General features: G+C 39.5%; 1 long non-coding RNA gene across 1 annotated transcript; it reads left to right on the top strand.

Moving 5' to 3' along the window:
- Window positions 1-39: 39 nt before the first annotated feature.
- Window positions 40-23,135, top strand: LOC311296221. Its single transcript, XR_014628527.1, has 3 exons — window positions 40-161; window positions 789-860; window positions 22,212-23,135. It is a non-coding gene; the product is annotated as an uncharacterized lncRNA (long non-coding RNA).
- The last annotated feature ends 456 nt before the right edge of the window (window positions 23,136-23,591 follow it).

Below are 23,591 nucleotides of genomic sequence, written 5' to 3'. Positions count from 1 at the left end.
TGGTATTTCATTTAAACGTGCTGTGCGGCTCTTCACCACTAGATGGAGCGGTGTGAACACAGTTTGGGGAGATGAAGACGACTGGTTTCATGTTTTGTGTACAAGAGCTTTTTTATATGCAATTTGATAGCAGTGGTGGTAATACAAGCTATTTCTATAAGGTAACTCTATATTAACTCTTTAAAGCCTACTGTATCATAATATTATTTGACATGCAATTTTCTAAGGCGTCTAAATGATCAACGTGATCAATAACCTTGGTGAAAAACCCGTCGTACACAATCTGCTAATTACTTTCTGTCGTCTGATAGGTAGTTTATGCTTCTTCTTATTTTTATCCCAAGTAAAAGGCCTTTTAGACTAATTCTAAAAGTGGTACACGTGTCTTTTTATTGATCTTTACTGATACTGAACGTAAACAAAAGAATAACGTTAGGCCTAACTTTTATATTGTTATTAATATTTCAAGCTGAACACTTACTGGACTGAAGCCACTGACGTTTACTTGATTATCCATACATCACTTTCTTAGAAAAGAAAATCATGTTAAAATAGTATCAAATATCAGGCTTTTGAGGAACATTTATTCATTTATTCGTCATTGTATTGCACTGCATTAAACTACAGGGCTTTTATCATAAAACTAAACATTAAATGTCACCTTACTAAGATAATTGGAAAATATAAGGTGCCACATGATATTTATGCATTTTATAAAAGTTGCCTGCTGTATAAACTAAGCATGTGATATATCCTGAGAATCTAAACTACTCATTTTTTCCCCATAGCAAAACTGGAGTCAAAACCAGAACCAAGTCTAGGCCCCTTGAGGCCCAGACCATCTCAAGATCATCTTTACAGTAAAGTCTTTATTTTTATTTATGTATTTCCACATTTCTTTCCCACTGTACATAAAGACTGCTGACATATAGCCCAGGGGACAGAGTCAGGAGTTGAAATGAGCATTTTAACAGACTTGAGGTTTCTTGAAGAGGGAAAATGATATTTTGAACAGTGTATACTGTACTCATAAAACTCCACAATTTCCACAAGTCATAAGTGTGGTCTAACCCTGGCTCTGTTTAATACGGAGCAGTGTGGTGTTGCCGGCCTGTGGCGACTGGGGTTTGGACTCGCTGAGACCCCCTGGTGATGATGTCATAACGACTGTGGCTGATGTCATGATGAGCCTGGTTGCTGGTTGAACGCAGAGGCTTGTGTGTGTGGTGAGTTTAACCGCTGCGCCTCTTATGCCACCTCCGCAGGCAGAAATACGCCCGTTTCTGTGTGAGAAAGGGCCATTTTATTTGAAATCGGGAATGGAGTGTCTTTGTTTGCTTATGTCATCTCTAGGAATCCCGAGCGGGATGTATTTTATGTTTAAGTGTGGAAACTCCACTGAGATAATTGTCTATATTAAATGAATGAAGACATTCTTGAGTGGGCAGAGGTTCAGACCCAGGCATAGTTCATCTTTCTCTTCAGCGTACAGTGAAAGTTAACAATCCCCAATCACCCTCAGTAAAACAAGCATGGCTAACATGTGTGTTGAATTAAGAAAGTCCCACTGCTCTACAGCTCTCAACTGCTTTCAATTGCGCTCTTTCACATACTCAGTATTTTGCTTACTGTTGCACACATGCTTGAGATAGACATGGCAATGAATTGCTAACATTGCTAATGGCTAATTTAATAGCACACCCTTGTGAAGAAGAAGTGTGCTTAATTGTATTTAATGTGCATTTATAGTGTACTAAAAAGTGATCAGTTGACTTAACTTAAAAAAAGTGAGGAAACCCGTTGCCTTAAAATTAAGTAAATAAACTTAAGTTATGTGGAATTGTCAAGTTCACATAACTTAATTTTTTCAGTTACGTATGAAGTTTATTACTTAATAAATTTAAAAGTGCTCTAGGACATCTGGGAAAATGCTAACTTTAGCCTGATAGCAGTTAAAGCGTACGTCCCACCCTCCCTGCAAATCACAGTCCAAAGCCACGCCTCCTGAAAGCATGAACGCGCACAGCCCAGAGGACCCGAGACAACGTTACTGCAATACATCATGTGTCATTCACCGGTGAGAAAACTTCACAGTACAGTTAGTAACACTACAATACCAAACGTAAATAAATTCTTACAAACAGAATTACATGCAGCAAGCTTTTGGTTTGTTTAGCTAGCAAAACTGGTCAGTGTAATAATATTTCTTGGGTTTCCACGATGAGAGTCTGCTTGGCTCAGATGAAGATAGATAGATCGTAGATCCTTTGCCAGTGCCACTTGTTGTCGGTTCAGAAGGAAAGTTAGGTTGTTGCTGCTTGCCTGCCATTCTCGCTCTGTCTGCACAGCGTACATGAACGCGCTGATGACTTATGTCTGCGTGAACGCAGTGGTATGCAAGCTCATAGGGAACACGTGCTATAGGACCGTTCGGACCGAACGCAATGATTGAACGAACATTTTATGGTCCTACGCCTTCCACAGACTACATATATTTATAAAAGTACATTTAAGGGCCGTACACACCGGGACGAATATCGGCGCGCGTTATTCGCCAGCGTTTTTCAACGAGTTTTTTGTGTTCACACCCAAGCGATTTTCGCTGACGATGAGCCGTAGTGAACATGCAAATTCATTCCCTGACATTAGATGGCGCTTAATGTAAAACAGAAATACCCCGCTGTCGCGTTTGTCATATAGTTCTTTATGTTCCGACACCAACGAGACCAGCAGCTCTACATTCATCTTGCCTTGCATCTTCCTCGTCTTATTTCTTCCCGGCAGTGTAGACGCTACTTGGCGTATATCTTCTTCGTCGTTACGTATGTGTGCTCGGCAAGACCATTTTGTGTTTGAGCACCCCCAAGTTGTGTTTTACTGTAACTTCAGAAGCTCCAGACACGTGAGCAAAAGCGGCAATCTCATTGGTCGGATAGTTTTTGACGCGGCGCGTCAAACCCAAAAAACGAACCCGAGGCGTTTTAAAAAAAAAATGACGCGTGCCGTTTTTCGCGTTTTTCACGTCGGTGTGCACACTCACATTGGCGCCCTTTGTTTAGTCACGAGGCGTTAAACGTCGGCGAACATCGCGCGCGAAATTCGTCCCGGTGTGAACAGGCCTTTAGACTGCTTAACAAAGTGATTGCTATCAGGATATGAGGAGACTTTCAACCAGCATAACAAAAAAAAAGTTTCTGCAGAGAATCACCTACGGCACCTTTAAGGCAGCGGGTTTTTCTCACTTTTTCAGGTTAAGTCAACTGATCACTTTTTACAAAATACTGTACTGGCAGATAACAACGTTAATGAAATCAAAGGCCAGTTAAGGAACTTTCCCCAGGAACGAGGAACTTGGTACTCGGTGTTTCAACCACAGTTCCGGGTAGAAAAATCCCCCCTCAAAAAGTCCCTGCGGGGGTGGGACTTGGGCGCTGAACATGCTGATTGGTTGAGTTCACGCAGCATTTTGATTGGTTGACTCCACGCAGCATTTTATTTCAGCCACCATTTTTAAAGGTCTGTTGCGGTGCGTGCAGTAAGAGGTGTTTGTTATTCGAATCAACAATGGAGTTTAAAAAATACAACCGATGGACCGACGACGAGGTTCAGGCTTTAAGCTTATATGCAGAGGACGAAATTCAGCGGGAACTGGAAAGTTGTGCGCAGTCCTACGTCCTATTTGCCTAATCTTCACGACTTAAGACTCAGGCAACAACAGGTCTGGGGGGAAAAAAGTTCCTGAGACAAATTGTCACAAGTAATTTCGATGGAAATGCGGCTTTTTTCACTTTTAAAAAGGTTACATTATATCATTATGGTTTAATAACCTTTTCGTGTTGACTGACACACATGTAAGGTACATGATCATAATTTTACCTGTGGTGTAGTATTTCATATTACATTTAAAGTTAATCTATTTTTAATGTACTAAATTGCAACTTCATCATTAGAAATTTCTAATATGTTTAATAAATGACATACAACGTTCAAATAGTATATTTTTGTTTAATGCTTTTCACTACATTCGGCAGTACGCTTTAACCATATTTCAATGACATTAGAAGTATGAACTTATATATAAAGATGTACTAAGTGGAACAAAAAGCACTATAATACATTTTCACTAATTTAATTTAATTTCAATTAACATGAAAATAAGTGTCTAGAAATATTACATTCAGTTTACACTTAAGTATATTCTTTTAAAGTACTGTATATTATTTCCATATTAAGTGCTCGTTTAAAAAGTAGCCTATGCTAAAGTGTGCTGCTTTTTCACCAGGGTAAACTAGTTTACGCTTTTCTAATGAAAGTGTCAGTGTTGGCTTTGAATGGTTTCCAGGGGTTTGCAATGGTGTTTTGGATACTGGTCTCTGTGGCTATTAATTTCGGGTCCCTCCTTAAGATTCTTTCATCGGTTTCATCATCCACTTAGTCTGAGTGTTAATAGAAAAGTCTGAAAAGTAATAGAAAATAATCTCCACAACAAGCTGCACAGTTTAAAATATCATTCATGTCTGTTGGACAAATAGTGTGGGATATGTTATGTGCCAAAATTGGTGATGTAGTTAGGAGTTTGTTCAATTCTCTAACTTGCGTATGAAGACTAGTACTGCTCAGTGTTGTGAGTGCAAATATACAATGTGCCCAACCTTATCTAAAAATGTCCTTCAGCTGAAATATATGATTTATTTGTGGAGCAGGAGCGATTGACAGTTTGCTCTGATCAGAGGCTGGTGTGGTAAAGCTGTCACAAAGGAACTTTATTGCGGTAATTGTGTTTCTCCAGCAAGCTTGAGTCATTCAGTGGGAACCGAGTGGAGGTTATGACCCTTCATTAAAATGAGCCCCAAAAACTCATTAAAGACCAAGGCAAAATATTCTTTCACATGATTAAATGTGTTTAAAGCTGAATGATTGTTTGCTGTGTGTGAATGAATGCATTTCGGATATTCAGTTGTACCCACAGTGTATATATGGTTTGGGGGAGGTTGTTATGCTTGACCCATGTTAGTTAGGAAGCATCTGGTGTTGCCATAGTGCCATTTTTCTGGCTAAGAACTGCCTACTTCGACAGGAAGAGACCTTTGAACTGACATTTAAGCGACCAACCACAGTTTGTTTGGTTTTGATGTGCTGTGTTTATCTGAACTAGTTGATACCACAAAATTAGACTCATTCAAAGTGCGTTAAAACCAACGCACTGCCGTCATAACTGATCATAACTGCCGTGAGTGAGCAGTGCCTACGCCATGAGTGATTGAGAAGAAAAGAATCAGAAAGGGAAAAAGAGGGATGCAATGTGGTCACGGAGAAATGAAGGATGAGAGATGCAATCCCAGAGAAGTCACAAATGATAGACATCACAGCAGGATAACCGTAATCACAGAGTACGACACCAGCCTCTCAACGTCCATAAAATGGGATAACTACAATCTTGTGGCATTTGTATGTATGTGAATCTGTTTCCCATTACTCCCATTTCCCCTCATTCCCAGTTCCAATACTCTTATTGGCTCTGATCACTGCCACATGCGGGTCGAGGGGCAGAGCGAGGAGGGATCAAAGTTCGGAGGTCAGAGGGATGTTGCTCGTTTTCAAGAATTAACTGTAATTCACCATTAGATTACAGACCTATTACATAGATTATGTCCTTTCTAACCAAGGCCACACATCACCTCTGCTTTAAACCGAGGGATAGAGTTACTGAGCATGTGTTTATGTGGTGCAGGAACACATAAATCCGCGCACCAACCTGATCTAGGGTTGATTTGTGTTAGCGTGTTCAGTATGGCAGGGTTGAAGTCTTTAGAATGAGTAGAATAACATGAAGAAAGTATTATGAGATTGAGCGGAGAGCAAGTGTTTTATAATCCTGGAGCGCCACCAACATTGCACATGTTGGACGTGTCTCTTATTTGGCACAGCCACTTTCGTTCATGAGCATGTGTTGAATCAGGTGTGCTAGGCAAGGGAGGCATTCAAAATGTGCTAGTTATGGTTTCTCCAGGACCAAGATTGGACTCTAAACAAAAAATGAATGGGTCACACTATGGTTCAGTCTTCAGTAGGCCTTCCTTACCTCAGCTATCCACCTTACCATATTGATGACCTTGACATTGCCAAGTAGGATATATTCCTGGATCAACATCCTTGGAACAACATTCCTAAAACCAAGGGTGTTCATTCCTGCTCTTGGAGATCTACTTTCCTGCTGAGTTTATGTTTGTAAATGAACCCCAAATCCTTGATCATTTGGGAAAAGCAAGACTGAGCACCCCACCTATGAAACAATCAAATTGAGCAAAATAAGGAAAGAACTAGGGTTATGATGTGGTCAAATTAGCGAAATTTTCTGGACGAAAAAGTCAATTGGTTCGTGATGTATCAGAAGTCACTTTCAAACCAAGCAGACAGAAAGATGGTGAACACAGTAAATTCACTTGACTAATTTGAACTCGTTGCAAAATCTGCGTGAGGAAATCTTTCGAAATTCCAGATCGGACTGGATTTCGACTGAACAATGGTAAATGTCCTTTAGTCCCTCTGATTTCAGGTGTACTTTGTTTATGTTTGGGTTAAGGATTTTGTTATAGGAAAGTTGTGCCTGGGCCCCCAATAGATATTAGCAGGAACTAGGCAAGATCGTTGTGGCCTGTCCTTTCGTTGGAATGTGAACTTATGATTGTTCTTTATTGGTAAAGTTTCTACTGAGAAAGTTAGTTTCAGTTAGTTAAAATTTTGACTAGGAATGCTTGTATTGACTGGTTATTGCTGATCTGATTCTGGTTTGCATATCCATGCTTTACACCAGTTAATAAAGCTGGTTGACCACTAAAGTAACTGACATTAAGTAACCTGATGGGGACACTAGTAAACCAGAATCCAAAACGCAATATATGCTGGTGACCAGCCATACTCGGGTTTAGAGCAAGATTAGCAAAAATTGAGAACTATATTTATAATTGGTGTTTTCTTTAGGCAGTGAGTAACTCGTATATCCATCATTTAATAGGTCTAAAGTTTTGTTTTGATGTACTGGAACTCCTGTGAGAAGGAAAAATAGATCCTCCAGGGTGAGGTGTTTTGGACCTAGTTCATTATCAATATGCAGCCCAGATTTTTTCCCCATGAGTTTGGAAACAAACCTACAGCAGATGGATGGACTATATTAAACTGTCTGTACTGGGGACAGATTCAGGCCTGCATCATGTGAGTGTTTTGGTGCAGTCCCAAATGATGCCTTGATTATAGCTGTTTCAATCAGAGGAACATTGTTTTAGCCACATGCACAGTGATTACAGAGGTTAAACCGAAAGTTGGAGAAGGAAACTATTGCTTCTTGTAAAGACTCGGCTTGTTTTGCAAAGGTAAAAAGTCTGTTGGTAGACACCAGCAGGAGGCAAACGTGGACATTTTTTTCAAGCAATCAATGATCGGACTGCATAGAGCAGGTATTGTGAAGTTTCTCATTACCCATTTTGACTCATTACGCTCTTGTTTGACTAAAGATACTGTCATCTACAGTACAGTTCCGGAATCGCACGATTATAAACGTATAATCAAGGAGTATAAATAAAACACAATAAAACTGGTCTCTGTCAGTGTGTTCTTGTTATAGGTCAGGCAAGGGCCTTTTTTACTACAATGGGCATTTGACAAACAGTTCCTTTCATTTTCAGAAACATATAATTAGAGGAAAATGCCACAAGACAGAATCAAAACCAGGCCCATAATTAGACCAAGTGTAAAAGTAGTTTCGCCTCGTCTTAACTGGTTCGTTTCTGGTGCGAGGTGACAGATCCCTAAATCACTGAAAGCTCGTGTGAACCCTGTCTCATCTCATCTCTCATGTCTGCCCTCTTGTCTAGAGCCTCTGGAATATAAACAGTACATTTGGTGACGGTGTGTGGGGTTTGAGGAAGGAAAACTCACAGCGGGTGAGTTCGGAACACCCTGCTAACTCTGGAACGTCTTAAGGAAATTTAGAAGGAACTTCAGAAACAAGGGTGGTACTTTAATTAAACATAACTGAAAAGCCCATCAAGTAACTTTTGAGCAATAAAATTGTCCTCTGAGTTGCTTTATTATTGAGGAGTGAGGAGCTCACTGATGGTGGTGGCACCTTCAAAGCAGATTTTGTTGTAGTTTTTTTGTTTTTGAGGAAGCAAAAAAAAGGCGTTTCAGTGATGTTCTTCTCAGCCAGGCTGGCCTTGACCTCCGACCCCATAATGCAGGGGAACCCGTGCAGTGTTGCTTTCCCAATGCAGCTTCTTGGTGGCTAGGTTGACCTCAGAGGTCGTGCTCCCTGTGGGAACAAGGCTCCGGGGTTTCTCTTTAGGCCAGAGATGACTTGTAAAACATGGCCACAGGAGAGAGATAGGCCACTTTGACCTGACATTAAACTGTAGATTCTCAGACCAAGACTAATTACTTATAACTTAGTGCTTCCTAACTATTCAAATCTATCCAGTCCTATGTCTGATTTCAGGAACATTGTGTAGGTAATTCATCTATACATATATCTGAGATTTAAGGCATCATCCTAACTGAAACGGCCCATCATAAGTGAACATTTTAACGATATGAAAGATTTTAAAATTCGATATAGGCAGCGACTCTATATCTGTGCAGCAAACAAGCTTGGCTTGATTTCTACTGAGTGTAATCAAAGTCCCTTTCAAGGAAAGTCTGTTCACTCAGCGGCCATATTTGCAGCGCCTCTGGGCAGCTATTTCGGGCATCCAAGACCAAGTCCTATCTACCTAAATGGGGGAATCCTAAAATCTCAAAAACTGCTTGCAGAACTCTCAATTAAATAACATTTTTCAAAGCGACAGCAAAGTCTGACATGAACTGCCCCATATATGTTAATGCCCAAACTTCTAACGGCAGCTGCATTGACGTGATGATTTTACTCTTTTGTTTAAAAGGCGGGACTTTTCCGCCATATTGCGTGTTGCACTTTTTCCCATTCATAAGTAATATGAGTGCACCATCTTTGTATGTCTAAAGCCTTTGGTGTAAACTAACAATGTGATGCTGTGATGCATATTTTAAATTATTACCGTAATCATAAACTGGTTTGTTGAGTGAATTATTTTACTATTTACTGCAATCTTAAAGTAATCTATAGTGGCTAATGAATCGGAAGTTCACACATTCACAGAAAATTGCTTACTTTACTTCCACATTGCAAAATAAGCTGGATACATGGGATGATGTCTTAGATTTTGGCCAAAAGAAAGTATCTTAATTCATGCTTCTGAACTTTTAGGAGAGTGTTCATTTTGGGAGATTGAAGCCTAAAACACTGTCTATGCAGGCAGCTCGCTAGGTTTTGAAAGTTGCTATTTCAGTCTATAAATGCATATAAATGCATCTCTTTGTGTGTGTGTGTGTGTGTGTGTGTGTGTGTGTGTTCTTCTGCATGTAAGTAAACAAAGAGCTGAGAGGAATAACAGACCTTTAATGCAGCTGTCAAAATTCACAACTCCCACAGTGCAAACATCATGGTCCAATCCTCACACTTGCTGACCGTTATTCCCCCGAGCTGTTCTTTTGAAACCCATCTCAGTAAAAAATCCAAGAGTCTGGTGGTAATTGCTACGATTGATGATGATTCGCTTTTTACAACAACATAATTTAAACTGCATTCCTTTTTAGAGTTACTGTTAATTATCGGTGCTGTTCAGCCAAGCCGTATAAAACTGTCATGCTCCGTTCGGTCAAATAACCCTCATAAATCTTTTTTGTTTAGAAGCCTTGGAAGGTACATTTTGCAACTTTTCCCAATAAAACATATTGAATCTGCACTTTTACTTATGGCCCATTACTCCACCTTGGCTCTGATCAGCTACAGTATACTGGGGTAAATGGCCTCAACTACACAGATGGAAATAGTGAGCTCAGAGCACCGCAATTTAGTTATGAGAAAAATGAGACTAGACTGTGTGTGTGTGTGTGTGTTTGTCTATTTATGTGTGTCCTTGTGAAAAATAAGCGATCATGTTGCAGTGCACCGTGTCTGTGTGTGTGTGTGTGTCTGTCTGTGCGAGACTGATCCTATGCAGATCTTGGTGAACATTTCTAGATTTTAGTCTCACATTGGCACGTAAGGCAGAGCAAGACGCAAACAGGTATTTCAGTTAAAAAACCTGTGTTTTAATCACTAAGGTGCTAAATGGTGGTAAAGGGAATTATATTTATATTAAGAGATAAGAATTGTGGCATTTCATTTGCGTTCAGCACAAATTTTATGGTCGCTGTTTTTAGCTGATTCTTTTAGTGCTGGGATTCCCAAACAATTTGTCGGCCGAACTTTTGACCTAAATTACTTGTAGTAGCCCTTGGGATTTAAAATGAATATTTCAATAATTTAACATCACATTTGCATGTTCACGGTTCGCTGATGTCGGTTAATTGTCACATGACATGCTTTTTTTAGAAAGTGTTTTATTTTGATTAAAAAATTTAAATAAAAAATTAAACTTAAAAAAATTAAAGTTTTTATATTAAACATGTAAAAGTTAATTGTAATTGTTCATTTAAAATTTTCATTTTTATGATTTAATAAATTATTAGCTTTCCATAAACGCACAAACCCCCTGCAGTTCCCTCACGAACCTCCAGGGTTTTGCAAACCCCTTTTTCGGAAACCCTGATTTAGAGAACTGAGCACTAAAACAACGTGCAATTTGGCCATTTCTAATTATTGTATTGTCTCCATGACAATGATGTACTAAAAACAAAAAAGGTTTTCCTTTGTGTTTTTCGTGTACAGACGACAACATTGTCAAAATTATCCCTGTTCACACAGATCTGTGAAATGTCTAAAAACGCTGTATTATTCATTCACGCCAGTAGTTGGCGATGTCACTTTGTGAAGAAACACTACGCGCCTATTGAACACACAATACACATGCGCATGGCGTCAACGTTTTCACAAATTTGCGTTTTTGTTGTAGTATCGTTTACAATTAACAATAATAGCACAACACAATCGAGCCACACACAGCACTGAATTTGTGAATAAAATGCGATCTATAATGTGTGTAATTTGCATACAAAAGAATTAGATAAGTGAATAAGACAGGTTTCCGCACTGCAATACAACTGTTGCATGAATTCACTGTCTTTTTCTGTTATTTCGCTTTGTGTTTCACATCTATGCCTCGTGTTGTTAATGAGCTGGAACTCTACATTGCATTTACAGCCGGTCAGTTTCACGACGGCGAAAGGTGTGAGATCATAGAAGAAGAAAGTGCTGAAGAAAATGAGGACAAAGGGAGCGAGTAAATGCCTGAAGTCACAGGGGTTCATTGTTCAGTTCTGTTGAAACAGCTGTGCTGCTAGATTTGAAGAGTCTAGTTGTACGGTGACCTACAGTTTTTAGTCATCTTATTGGAATAATGACAGAGGAAAGGTTTATGCATATAGACTGTATACACACGCGCGTGTACACACTCGGCACAGGATCCAGCAATACGCAGGTCGACTGGAACGCTGAGGTAAACGTGTCCTGTTGTTTTGGGAGACATTCCAGGCACTTCTTCTGGCTTATTTTGGACCTTGAAATGATGTGCTTGGATGGACTGCCAACATGTTGATTGGTTCAGAAAAAAAGAGAGAGACAAGCAGATATAGTAGGAAGACATGTGGCTGCTTTGGAGGAAAGGTGAAGGAGTGCAACCTCTTTGAGCTGATGAGCGTTTTAATGTGAGACATGAACGGCGCCATGGAGTATTTGGCATTATATTCAGCTCAAATTAATGTACATTAAATCAAATCTCTCGCCATAATTCAAAAACATAGTGTAAAGTGTAACATGACACTTTCCATGAAATATAACATGCCTTAAATTCACTATAAAAGCTCACTTTGGAAATTTTTTAGATGGAAGGCTGAGGCCGCATTTTGTTCCAGTGAATACTTTTCAGGTTTAGTTTTAATAGAATTTAACTTCACCTTGTATTAAAGATAACTACACAATACGTGACCATGTTTTTTTCATTAAAGATGTAGTATACATTCTGTTGACATTATTGTAAAAGCTTCATCTTTCACATACTTGTGTATTTTGCTGAGTCAGGTGTGTAATAGCTACTTTTCTACAAGTAATTGCATCCTTTGAGGAACATATCAACATTGGGCAAGACACTTTCCTGAAAAACGTCCGTTTCCGCCACCCATCTTTATGCTTGAGTTTTTGTCTTTCTGAGCCAGAAACATAATGTGCATAATTCAGTTCATTGCCATTTTCGTCGTACGTCTTTTTGTTGCAGTGTGAACCTGTGCAAACCAAGGTTAGCTTTTCCCAGGGCTTTTCTGAAGACTCTTCTGTCGAGTTAAATGCTGCATCACAGACCTGTCAGCAAATTTACAGAAGACTTTGTTTGTGAACAAACAGTTGTTCTTCCTCTTCCCAAAGCTGTAAAAAGACAGTATGGGACTGGCCTTAGATATTCACATGTGTCATCACTGCTTTTATAGTGGTTTTGTTCAAACATTTCTTTATTTGCTGTCACTTTATACCTTTGTACATTCTGAGTTTATTGACTTGTGAAAAACTGATACGGTTCTTGCCAGTGTAATTGAGAATGTGTTTGCTGACTATAATTTGTTGAGAGTTAAACATCATTATCGCGTTGGTGTGTCTGTGTTTAACAGATTTTAATGTATGTTTGTTTAAAAAATAAAACACACTTCCTTTTAAACTGCGCTGTGAAACATCAGTAAGTGATCTTTTTCTATTTGATAGCACTATAGTTGTTAGCTATCAAAATGTTTCTTGCAGATTGTTCATGCAAAAATTCATACACTGTAAAAAAAAAAGTTGCTGCCTTACATTTTTAAGCACAGTCAACTTGGATGTTTAAGTCATTTCAACTTAAATTACATTAAACTGACTTAAAAAAAAATTGTTGAATCTTGTATAACTTATAAAAGAAGTTGAAAACTGACATACAACTTCGGAATATTTGGAATACAGCATGTGGACCTACATTTACGATACTTTCTGTGTACCTTTGAGCTTGAAGAGCACCAGTTCATTGAAGCTGAATGGAAAAGAGATACCAGTACAATATAAACAATTTCTGTTTATGTGTTCTATGGACATAAGAAAGAGATACAGGGTTTGGAATTTTCTGAATTTTCATTTTGAGTGAACAGTTCCTTTTAAGAACATAAAAAGAATACTGACTTCCATTTGGCATTTTAGGAGATCCAAAGCGAGTGATTTCACAACACATTTTCACTCGGAGTACACCCAACTGATGGACGATGCTGTACAGAAGAGCTGACAGCGAGTGAGGTTGCTTCGTATAGCAAAAGCCCAGTCTGACATGTCTGTAATCACTCGCACATGAAGCATTAGCAATCTCACGGATATTTGTACGTGTTTACATGGACAGTTAGCTGACATGTGCCTTGTCAACACTGCAATCTACTGGTGTAACGAGACCAGACAAGACTGCTGCCATTATAATCAATCTACACCGCAAGCGCATGATCTAGTTTTGTCACGGTGTGTTCCGCCACTCGCTCGCAGTGTAAGGTGACCAGAAGAAAAAGAGCTCACAGCTATTCTAGGAGAGAGCATGACCCAATCATATCAGTTAGCGTAGCATAACAAACATCACTACCTTAACCTTTCTAAAAACTTCAATGTTACCAAAATGATCTCCTCTGTTTCTTCTCAACCTTATCATATCTGTCATCACCGGCGTGTTTATGTGATTTAAGCAAGTGATAGGGACAGGAAATAAAAGGTTTATGGTGTATGTGAGAGTGTGTATGAGTGCAGTGCCAGCTGATGAAAATCTACACTGGTGAGAACGCAGTGCTGATGGATGGCTGGGCAGCAGTAACACTCCCGTCTCCTCTTCTTGCCAGTTACATCTGTATTTCAAGACTCCCATCTCCCACATATCTCCTCCAATATAGCATTTAGGACTCCAACAGTAACAAGCTGTGACCTGCTCCTCAACTCCTCTTGGTGTAGCATCAGTCATCTTTCATTCGGAGAGCATGATTTTCCATGTCTTTGTTTATTGTGGTTTGGAAGTGGGACCCTGAAGCGATAGCTGGAGTCCAGAAGTTCATTCCAATCCAGAAATCTCATGGAGCACCTCCTCAACAAGTAAGTTGCTGTAATGTTAAGTAAAGGATGGACTACACTACATGACTTTTAACTATCATACATACAGTACACCTTTCAGCCTGGTAAATGGTTACAGAGAAAAACTAGTCATCATTCACTAAATGACTAAGGATCACACACTAAAGTTCAAACTTATGCAGAAACACATGCCTTGTTGATAAGAGACACATGACAAATGAAAACAATGTGTCCTAAAATTGGCTCAAAATATGAAATCATAGTCTGAAGTCGTGCTCTGAGTCTTTGCCCATTATACTCTACTCGATACTCTAAGTCTGTATTAAAGGGATAGTTCACTTTGAAATTATTTTTTGATATGTTTTAGCTTACCTCAAGGGCATCCAAGATGTAGGTGTCTTTGTTTCCGCAGTAGTTTCAATTTTGATATTTTTAGGTCAAACCGTTCTTGTCTGTCAGTCATATAATGCAGGTCGATGGTCACTGGCTCAAAACACAAGCACAGAGTCCAAATTAAAACAATTCCCCATCGTCCAAATGAAACAATTCCCCATCATAAGTACACATTGATGGCCTAAGACACGAAACGAGCGGTTTGTGTGAGAAAACGAACAGTATTTATATCCTTGTTATCTCTTGAAAACAGCACACGTCCAAATGATCTGACGGCGCGGGCGGGTATAGATATATACATATATACTTGGCTACGGTTTCGTTCCAATGAACTGCAGTAGCGAAGGCGACATCTAGTGTATACATCTGGTATAGACATATACACTAGATGTCGCTTGGCTACGGTTTCGTTCCAATGAACTGCAGTAGCCAAGGCGACATCTATGTATATATCTATACCCGCCCGCGCCGTCAGATCATTTGGACGTGTGCTGTTTTCAAGAGATAACAACGATATAAATACTGTTCGTTTTCTCACACAAACCGCTCGTTTCGTGTCTTAGGCCATCAATGTGTACTTATGATGGGGAATTGTTTCATTTGGACGATGGGGAATTGTTTTAATTTGGACTCTGTGCTTGTGTTTTGAGCCAGTGACCATAGACCTGTATTATATGACTGACAGACAAGAACGGTTTGACCTAAAAATATCAAAATTGAAACTACTGTGGAAACAAAGACACCTACATCTTGGATGCCCTTGAGGTAAGCTAAAACATATCAAAAATTAATTTCAAAGTGAACTATCCCTTTAACTCCAACTGCTCAAATTCAGCAGCTAGTGTCGACTCGTCCAGTGTGCAAAAAAGTCATGCAGTGTATTCTAGCCTTAGTCGTTTTATAGTTGATGTAGGATAGGGTGACCATATTCCAGGTCATGTCCGGCCGGGATTTCGAGATCGCCCAAAATATCCGCGATTCGGCTTTTGCTTTCTCGTCGCCATTCATTTTGTTTACATGTACACCTTTTGATTCAGTAGGGCTACTGAATTAATTCCGATTGGTTAATCTGAATGTAGTGTTTACATGAACGCTAAACAAGTGATCGGTTGATGTGCGTGTAAGCATTGCTAAGAAAATTCCTGTGTTTTCGTCTCGATCGGGATCCGTGTGAATCAGAATGCATGACCTGCAAAGCTGGCACGTACGTGTCAGTGTCAAATAACGTAATAATGTAAACATAATGAATGGTGACTGTAGAAAGCAAAAGACGAATCCCGGGCATTTTGGGCGATCTCGAAATCCTGGCCAGATATGTCCTGGTTAAACAGGACGTATGGTCACCCTAATGTAGGATAGAAGGTACTGAGCTCTATACCACTTGAGTCAGCCATCTTTGGAAACATCCCAGGCATCTTCCATTTCCACCTTGCTTATAAGCTGTTGAGTTTTGGGATGCTGGAGTTCCCACATGGCTTTTAAACTTGCTTAAATAGTCAACCAGTATCTAGGAAATACAAGCTGGGGTGCATTTCCCATACAACAACGTAACTCACTAACTATCATAGTATAATGCACAGATAAAGAAATTAATCTGCTAGTCATGGCTATTTCCTGAAACTGTAGTAACGTTGTCGCACATCTGTTGTTCGAACCACGTTGGTTCAGCAATAGAATGTGAATGATGCCACATGGTAATTTCTGCTAATTTATCAGTTCGAGGTCAAATTAATGTCAGATTATTATAGCGTATTTACATAAACAACAGAAAGCCAGGAATTTACTTCTTTTTTTTTTTATCAGATTTTTATGTACTATGTAACTCAGTAAGCGGCTTTCTCCACAATATAATTATGACCGCCGCTAGCGTAGCGAAAGCGGTCATATAGGGATTGTCAAAGTTTTTTTTTGTTTTTTTTTAATCTACTGAATTTTCCGTCAACGATACCAGGGACACCGAAACACCGGGGAACATGAAATTTGGTGAGCATGTAGCCCCACTAGACTTTTACGGAAAAATTTCGTTTGGTCCCCGGGGGCCACTCCCCCCCCCGCGCTGGGCCCCCCCAAACCCAAAAAATGCAGTTTTTCCTAAATAATTACCTGAACCGTGGCACCGAGGATGAAGAAATTTGCAAAGTATGTTGGTCTTAAGGGCCCACATCAACCTAGCCCATAATCGATTGTCAAAGTTTTTTAGTTTTTTTTTCCCGTCAATCTACTGAATTTTCTGTCAACGATACCAGGGACACCGAAACACCGGGGAACATGAAATTTGGTGGGCATGTAGCCCCACTAGACTTTTACGGAAAAATTTCGTTTGGTCCCCGGGGGCCCCTCCCCCCCCCCCGCGCTGGGCCCCCCAAACCCCCAAAATTCAGTTTTTCCTAAATAACTACTTGAACCGTGGAACCGAGGATGAAGAAATTTTGATGGTATGTTGGTCTTAAGGGCCCACATCAACCTAGCCCATAATCACTCATTTGTGATTTGCGCCCCTCCCATAAAAAATGAAAATGCAATATTATTCTGCTTTAATCGCCCCTATCTTCAGTGGAGATGTTCAGAACTGCACCATATTTCATGTGTATGATTAACTTGACATCCTCTGGGGGTATGCTAAGTTTCGTAGAATTTCATCCATGGGGGGGGGTATAAAATAAATTCATTTATGTGCACATTTAGTGACTGTACACTCATCGGCCTGTAGATGGTGCTGTTGAGCGAAGGGTTGCTGGTTTAGGATGATACTGTCACACACACACATGCAGGAATACAAACAAACGCAAGCATGCACACACACTGACATCCACACGCACAGACACACACATACAAATCCACATGCACAGACACACACACACAAACACACATGCGCACACACAATCACACACACACAGACAGACATGCACATACTACTACTTTTTTTAGGTATATACATAAACACGCAATACAGCCAAATTGCTCCACGTCATTTATTTTTGTGGAAAGCCAGTGCAGGCCTGAGCGGCGGTCATATTTTGTACCGCCATGCGGTACATCTAGTTTCTCTGTGATGCTGCTGCAAATAACAAACACATCTGAGGACTACTTAACTGCTTTTGTTCTCAATTTTTTTGCTTTATTTGCAGATGTTCGATTACGTTGAGGGTTCCCTTTTACGTCAAACTTCGGGGTCCCACATGCATGCTTTTCAAAAATGCTGCTTGCTGTAGTTTCAACCACACATTGTGAATGCTTGGAACTATGGAACCATATGTGGCTTATGATGCTTTTGGGAAATACACAGAATACACTGAATTTCTAGCTGGTTAGTGCTGGACCACCTGATAGACCCAAAAATGCTTGTTGGCCAATGAATAAGAATAAGAATCCTGTTAGGGACACCAGCACTTCCATGCCAAGGACCAGAATACACATTTTTTTGGGGTCTTTTCAAAAAAATATATACACATGAACTCTCAAGCACCAGAAGTCTGGACTGTGTTAATGAAGGAGAATTAAACTGTTTGGAAGGTAGGACTGTTTGGGAATTGTCCAATTCTATATCAACTCCTTCCATCCTCATTCGCCCCTTCACTTGTTGGAGTTACTCGTCCCACTCGGTCGGGCCGTGGGAAGATCCCCCAACCCCTATCCTGCCTCCCCCCCCCCCCCAAAACAGAACAAACTTAAACAAACAGAGTAAGTCTCTGGATGAAAAGCTTGTCGATGGGGCTATATTTAACTGCAGATGGTCAAGGGACATCACCCCTATACTCTCTCTTTCTCTTTCCCTTCCTCCATCTCTCACTTCTCTCTTCTCCCCTATTCCCCTATCAGGGAATCCAGCACACTATTACTACACCTAAACTATGACACAGCTAGAATTAAAGGTATAGTACACCCAAAAATGAAATTCTGTCATCTACTCATTGTGTTGAGCTCCAAAAAGGACAGAAAGGTACCATTAAAATACTTAACATTATTACCATTAATATTACAAGTTTTCTAATTTAAAGAGCAGACTGAAATTTAAGCCATTATTCACTTAATATTTTGACTTGTGCTACAGTATATAGTGCCTCTACCCAATTTATAAACAATTTGCCATACGTTTTGGGACATACTATTACGTCATAAAATTGCATCTTTAACGGACACTCTTGAGTCGTGATTACGAGTTCTGAACTGCAATATTAGCCGTTATAGTGTGCACGGATCCACACTTCGAAAATCTACCGGAAATAGTAGACCATCCGGAGACTTTTGGCATACTCTTTTCAACATACTATGCTTTGGGACACACTTTTTCTAATCTCACATACTATTTAGGATGGATAGTATATGCACATTGAGAAGCAGGGCTAGTTTTTCTAGGTTGGCTATATTGTGAACGTAAAATGCTGTATTTGACCAACTCCTTGCCGTTTTTTGACTTTTAAAACCAGCACTGTTTTATCAACACCATATACTGAGGGTGCCTGAGAAGATTAGGGACAGTGCCATGTTGTGGCCTAATGACTTTCTTGGTTTCACTGTGAATGGACCAGTAGAGTATTTTATTTTTTATTTTTTTTAAACCATAATTCAGGGATAGTGTGTACAGTCATAAATAATTACCAGTCAAACAATTAAATGTAATTAACACTAGCACAACTGTGTAGGAAATCTAAATTTTTGGCACAATTATTCAGTTTAGCAGTCATACAAAAATATCTGATAACACATTTCACTAATCAGAACCAAGTATTCCAGAGAATTGTGTGATTACAATTAAGTAAAATTTTATTCATTTATGTATTTTCAGGAATAATGATATACATTCCACACATTTTATATATATATAAGTAAATAATTACTGGGTAAAAACTAGGTAAATTTAGTGTCAGTGTGTTGAGGACAAGAATAAATGATAGCCTAGAGCTACAGAAAGGACAAAAACAGTGGCCCGTGGACGAAAGATGAAACTGAGATCTGTTTCCAATTAGAAGAAGTAGAGACAGGAAATTGAAGAATGAAACGGATGAATCAACTACAGATTCTTCTGTATGTTCTCCATATCTTAAATTTTATCCCTCTGTGGACTTTGTGGAAGAAGTTGGAGGGATGCAGAGGAGGAATAGACGATGTGTACCAAAGAGAGAGAAAAAAAAAAAAAAAGACGAAGTGGGTGGGTGGAATGTAGGCAGGCAGATTTTCAAAAGTCCCTCATGCTTTATGGAAGAGGAATGAATCCCTTATGAAGGAAAGGAGGGGTGGAATAATACAGATAGAGGGAGAAGAGAAGAAACGGGTGGAGTGGACAAAGGAAAGTACCTGGCAGGGCCGTGTGGAGGTTGTCTACGCAGATCCATGTGGGTTTAAATTATACTGTCAAGGTTTGTGTTGTGGAGTGTGTTGAACTGGTAGATTGCCAGAAGAAAGTGGGAGTGTGTGGGTGAGTAAGGGCCCAGATTGAGGGAAAATGTGTGTGTGGTTGCGATGGAAGAAAGGGAAATTCAGAAGTGCTTACAGGGCCCAAAGTGCATTACTCCACAGAAAACCATACGCCTCTCTGAATCCTTCCATTCAACCCACTCATTACCCACAAAAACATTTGCAGAGTTCACAAACAATCCAGAATCACATTTAGGAACAGTTCACCCAAAAATTAAAGTTCATGTCATCACTGTGTCGAAACATGTTGTTTAAAATGACCCATGTCTTTATCAGGCATAATTCTTCATCCTCTCTGATAGGCCACTAACATCTGTCACTCATCTGTGAAAATATTGACACTGTGTTCTGGCTTTCTAAACCAAGCTGGTTTAGTCTTTTCTGGGATTTAGAGTTGTGGACTATAGCTACACACACAAACGCAGTGACTCATACATATGTGCATGCAAACCACAAAAACAAAACAAAAAAAAGCAAGGTCACACAAAAATCCATTACCATGAAAACACGAGGGATTTCTCCTCATGTACAGATGGAAATTGAAGGGTGGATGGAACTTGCAATACTTGACTCAAGACTCTTAACGGGGCCTTTCCAAGTCAAAGACATTTAGCCTTTAATAACATGCATATATTATGTATTTACACCACCTTTCAAAAGTTTGTGGTAAATTTTTGTTAAAGTTTTTGAAAGAAGTCACTTTTTCTCCCCAAGGGTATATTTATTTGATTGTAAAATACACTAAAATTGCGATATTGTGAAATATTTTAAACAGATTAAAATAACTGTTTGCTGTTGTAATATATTTAAAAATGAATATATTTTGAAATGACATATGATCCTTCAGAAATCATTCCAATATGATTTGGTGCTTAAGTAACCTTTCTTATGATTATCAAACAGTTGTGCTGCTTAACATTTTTGTGGAAACCATTATACTTTTTTTTTTTCAGGATTCTTTGATGAAAAAAGAACAGCATTTATTTGAAACCGAAATATTCTGTAGCATTATTAATGTCTTTACTGTCACTTTTGATCAATTTAATGTGTCCTTGCTGAATGAAAGTATTCATTTCTCAAAAACAAAAACATACTGCCCCCAAACCTTTTAACGGTAATGTATATACTTTGTGATGCTAAAAACCATTAAAAACACTATTAATGCATAGAGTCATGTACATTACATTTGAATTTGACTTAAAGGGATAGTTCACCCTAAAATGAAAATTCTGTCATTTACTCACCCTCATCTCATTCTAAACCTGTATGACTTTTGTTCATCTTTGAAAAATAAAGATAAATTAAGATATTTTGATGACATCTGAGAGCTTCATGTCCCAGACAGCTACGCAACTACCAATTTGTCACTTGTTCATAAAGAGATCATAAAACTAATCCACATGAATTGAGCGGTTTAGTCCAACTTTTCTGAAGAGACACGATCACTTTATATAATGTACAGATTTAATTTAGGCCTTTATTCACATATAAACATTGATCAGCGAACGTAAAAAGAAGCTCAACCATACTTTCAAGAACAAACCTCTTGAGAAAGCTGCGTAACACACAAGAATGAACCTCATTGGTTCTTGCTCAAGCTCAAACGTGCTGCGTGACATGAGAATTAACCTCATTGGTTCTTGTGGAAGCTCAAACGTGCTGCGTAACATGAGAATGAACCTCATTGGTTCTTGTGGAAGCTCAAACGTGTTGTATAACATGAGAATAAACCTCATTGGTTCTTGTGGAAGCTCAAAGGTGCTGCGTAACTGGAGAATTAACCTCATTAGTTCTTGTGGAAGCTTAAAAGTGGTGCATAACATATGAGAATGGACCTCATTGGTCCTTGAGGAAGTTCAAGCGTGCTGCATGAAAAAAGTCTTATGGGTTTGGAACAACATGAGGGCGAGTAATTGATGACTAACCTTTTAATACATTGTAATATTGGAGGGAAAATGAAGCATTTAGTTAAACTTTTTAACTATGACTTAACTTTGATGTTAGCTCCCCTTAGAGTCATTTTTAAACCCCCATAATAAACCACATTGCTCAATCCAGTTGCAATGAAAAAGCAGGAGTGTATAATGTTCTCATGGTTCTTCTATCACTTCTTCACTCATCTTTCTCAGGGCTGTTTGTGTACATGGGGATCTGTATCAAAATTATTCATACACTGTGAGAAAAGACCACAACGTTTCTCCTTCCCCGTCTTTTTGTTAAAAGTGTGCACATATGTTCAAATGAAGTAAATTGTTCATCTCCCTTTTGTGATCTGGCACAGGTTTGTGACTTGAGTTCACGTTTGGAGTTTTGAAACCCCATCCACCCCATACGGATACTCAGAGGAACAGCGGTGCAGCGGGGCTTGAAGCAATCTTGCTCTTGGCTGAGTGGGAAATAGAAAACAGCAAATGAATGAAAGAAAGATAGAGTCAGTTTTCTTTCCCTCTTTGTTCAACGCTTTTGCCTGATTTTCTCATATGTGGTGGAGTTATTTCTCAGGCGTAATGAGGCACAGTGGATTGCAGTTTTGAATGCAGAACAGAGTGCGTTGAGCCAGATCTTCAACACAAAGCAGCTTACGCAGTTCGCATACAGCCGCCTGAGTTTCACAATCATGTCAAGGATTTGGCCCACCCGATACTTCCCTCAGCATAAGCACCTTGGCAAGGGTATCTGAACAGAAACACCAGTAATAATGGATTGTGAAACATCTAGAAAGTCCTTATGGGCTCAGCAAGGATGCAAACCTTTGACACCAGAGCCGTTGAGTTTGAAAGGGAAGGTTCATTGAAAAATTAAAGTTCTGTCATTGTTTATTCACCCTCATGTCATTCAAAACCTGTGTGACTTTATTTCTTCTGTTGAGATGTTTCATAGAATGTCCAAGCTGCTCTTTTCCAAGAACACAAAAGGAAACATTTCTAACAAAAAGACATTTTAGAAGTGCCTCCAAATTCTTCTTGTTCTCACAAAACTCTGGAAGTTCTTGACGCACATGCCTAAAATGATATTCCTCACATGCTGGCGCTTCTGCAGTTTCTCAGACAGTGTGGCTTTGTAGACGAAAAGTGAAGCAGATGTTTGTCAGATATTCCACTGATGAGCCTGTCAGCCGTTGCGGTCGTGTCGTGGTTCTGGGATCATTGGCATGCCCCCAAACCCAAGCTTGACCTGAATTAAACTGAATTTTGTGTAAAAATGTACTCTGAAAGGAATTTATGGATTGTCCATGCACCCAAAAATGAAAATGCAATCATTATTCTGTTCCAAATCAGTTTGACTTTGGACTTCCTGTTAGTGACCAATGACGTAAAGACGTGGCTCCGGGAGCTCCTGCAGAAACTTTTTATAAAGTCTATCAGGGTGTTTTCTACCGACGTGGTGTGTACAGATTTTGATATCATAGAGCTTTTTTGATTGTATTAAGTGCCGTTATGCCTCCAAAACCCAGAAATACGGACATCCAGACGGCATCGAGAGCGCGGCCTAATGCATGGGCTGCATCCCCGGCCCAGCGTGATCCTGTCGGACCGCCGCCTCACGACGGAGATGGCGTTAGTACCGCTAGCACCGTCACAGCTTTGAGTATGGCTTCTGCGGACTTTAAAGCCGAACTTCTTGTTGTTCTCCGAGAAGAGATGGTAGGTATTTTCAAGTC

The sequence above is a fragment of the Rutilus rutilus genome (genome assembly GCF_951802725.1).
Source record: "Rutilus rutilus genome assembly, chromosome: 8".
Taxonomy (NCBI): Eukaryota; Metazoa; Chordata; class Actinopteri; order Cypriniformes; family Leuciscidae; genus Rutilus; species Rutilus rutilus.
This window is presented reverse-complemented; position numbering and strand designations above follow the sequence as displayed.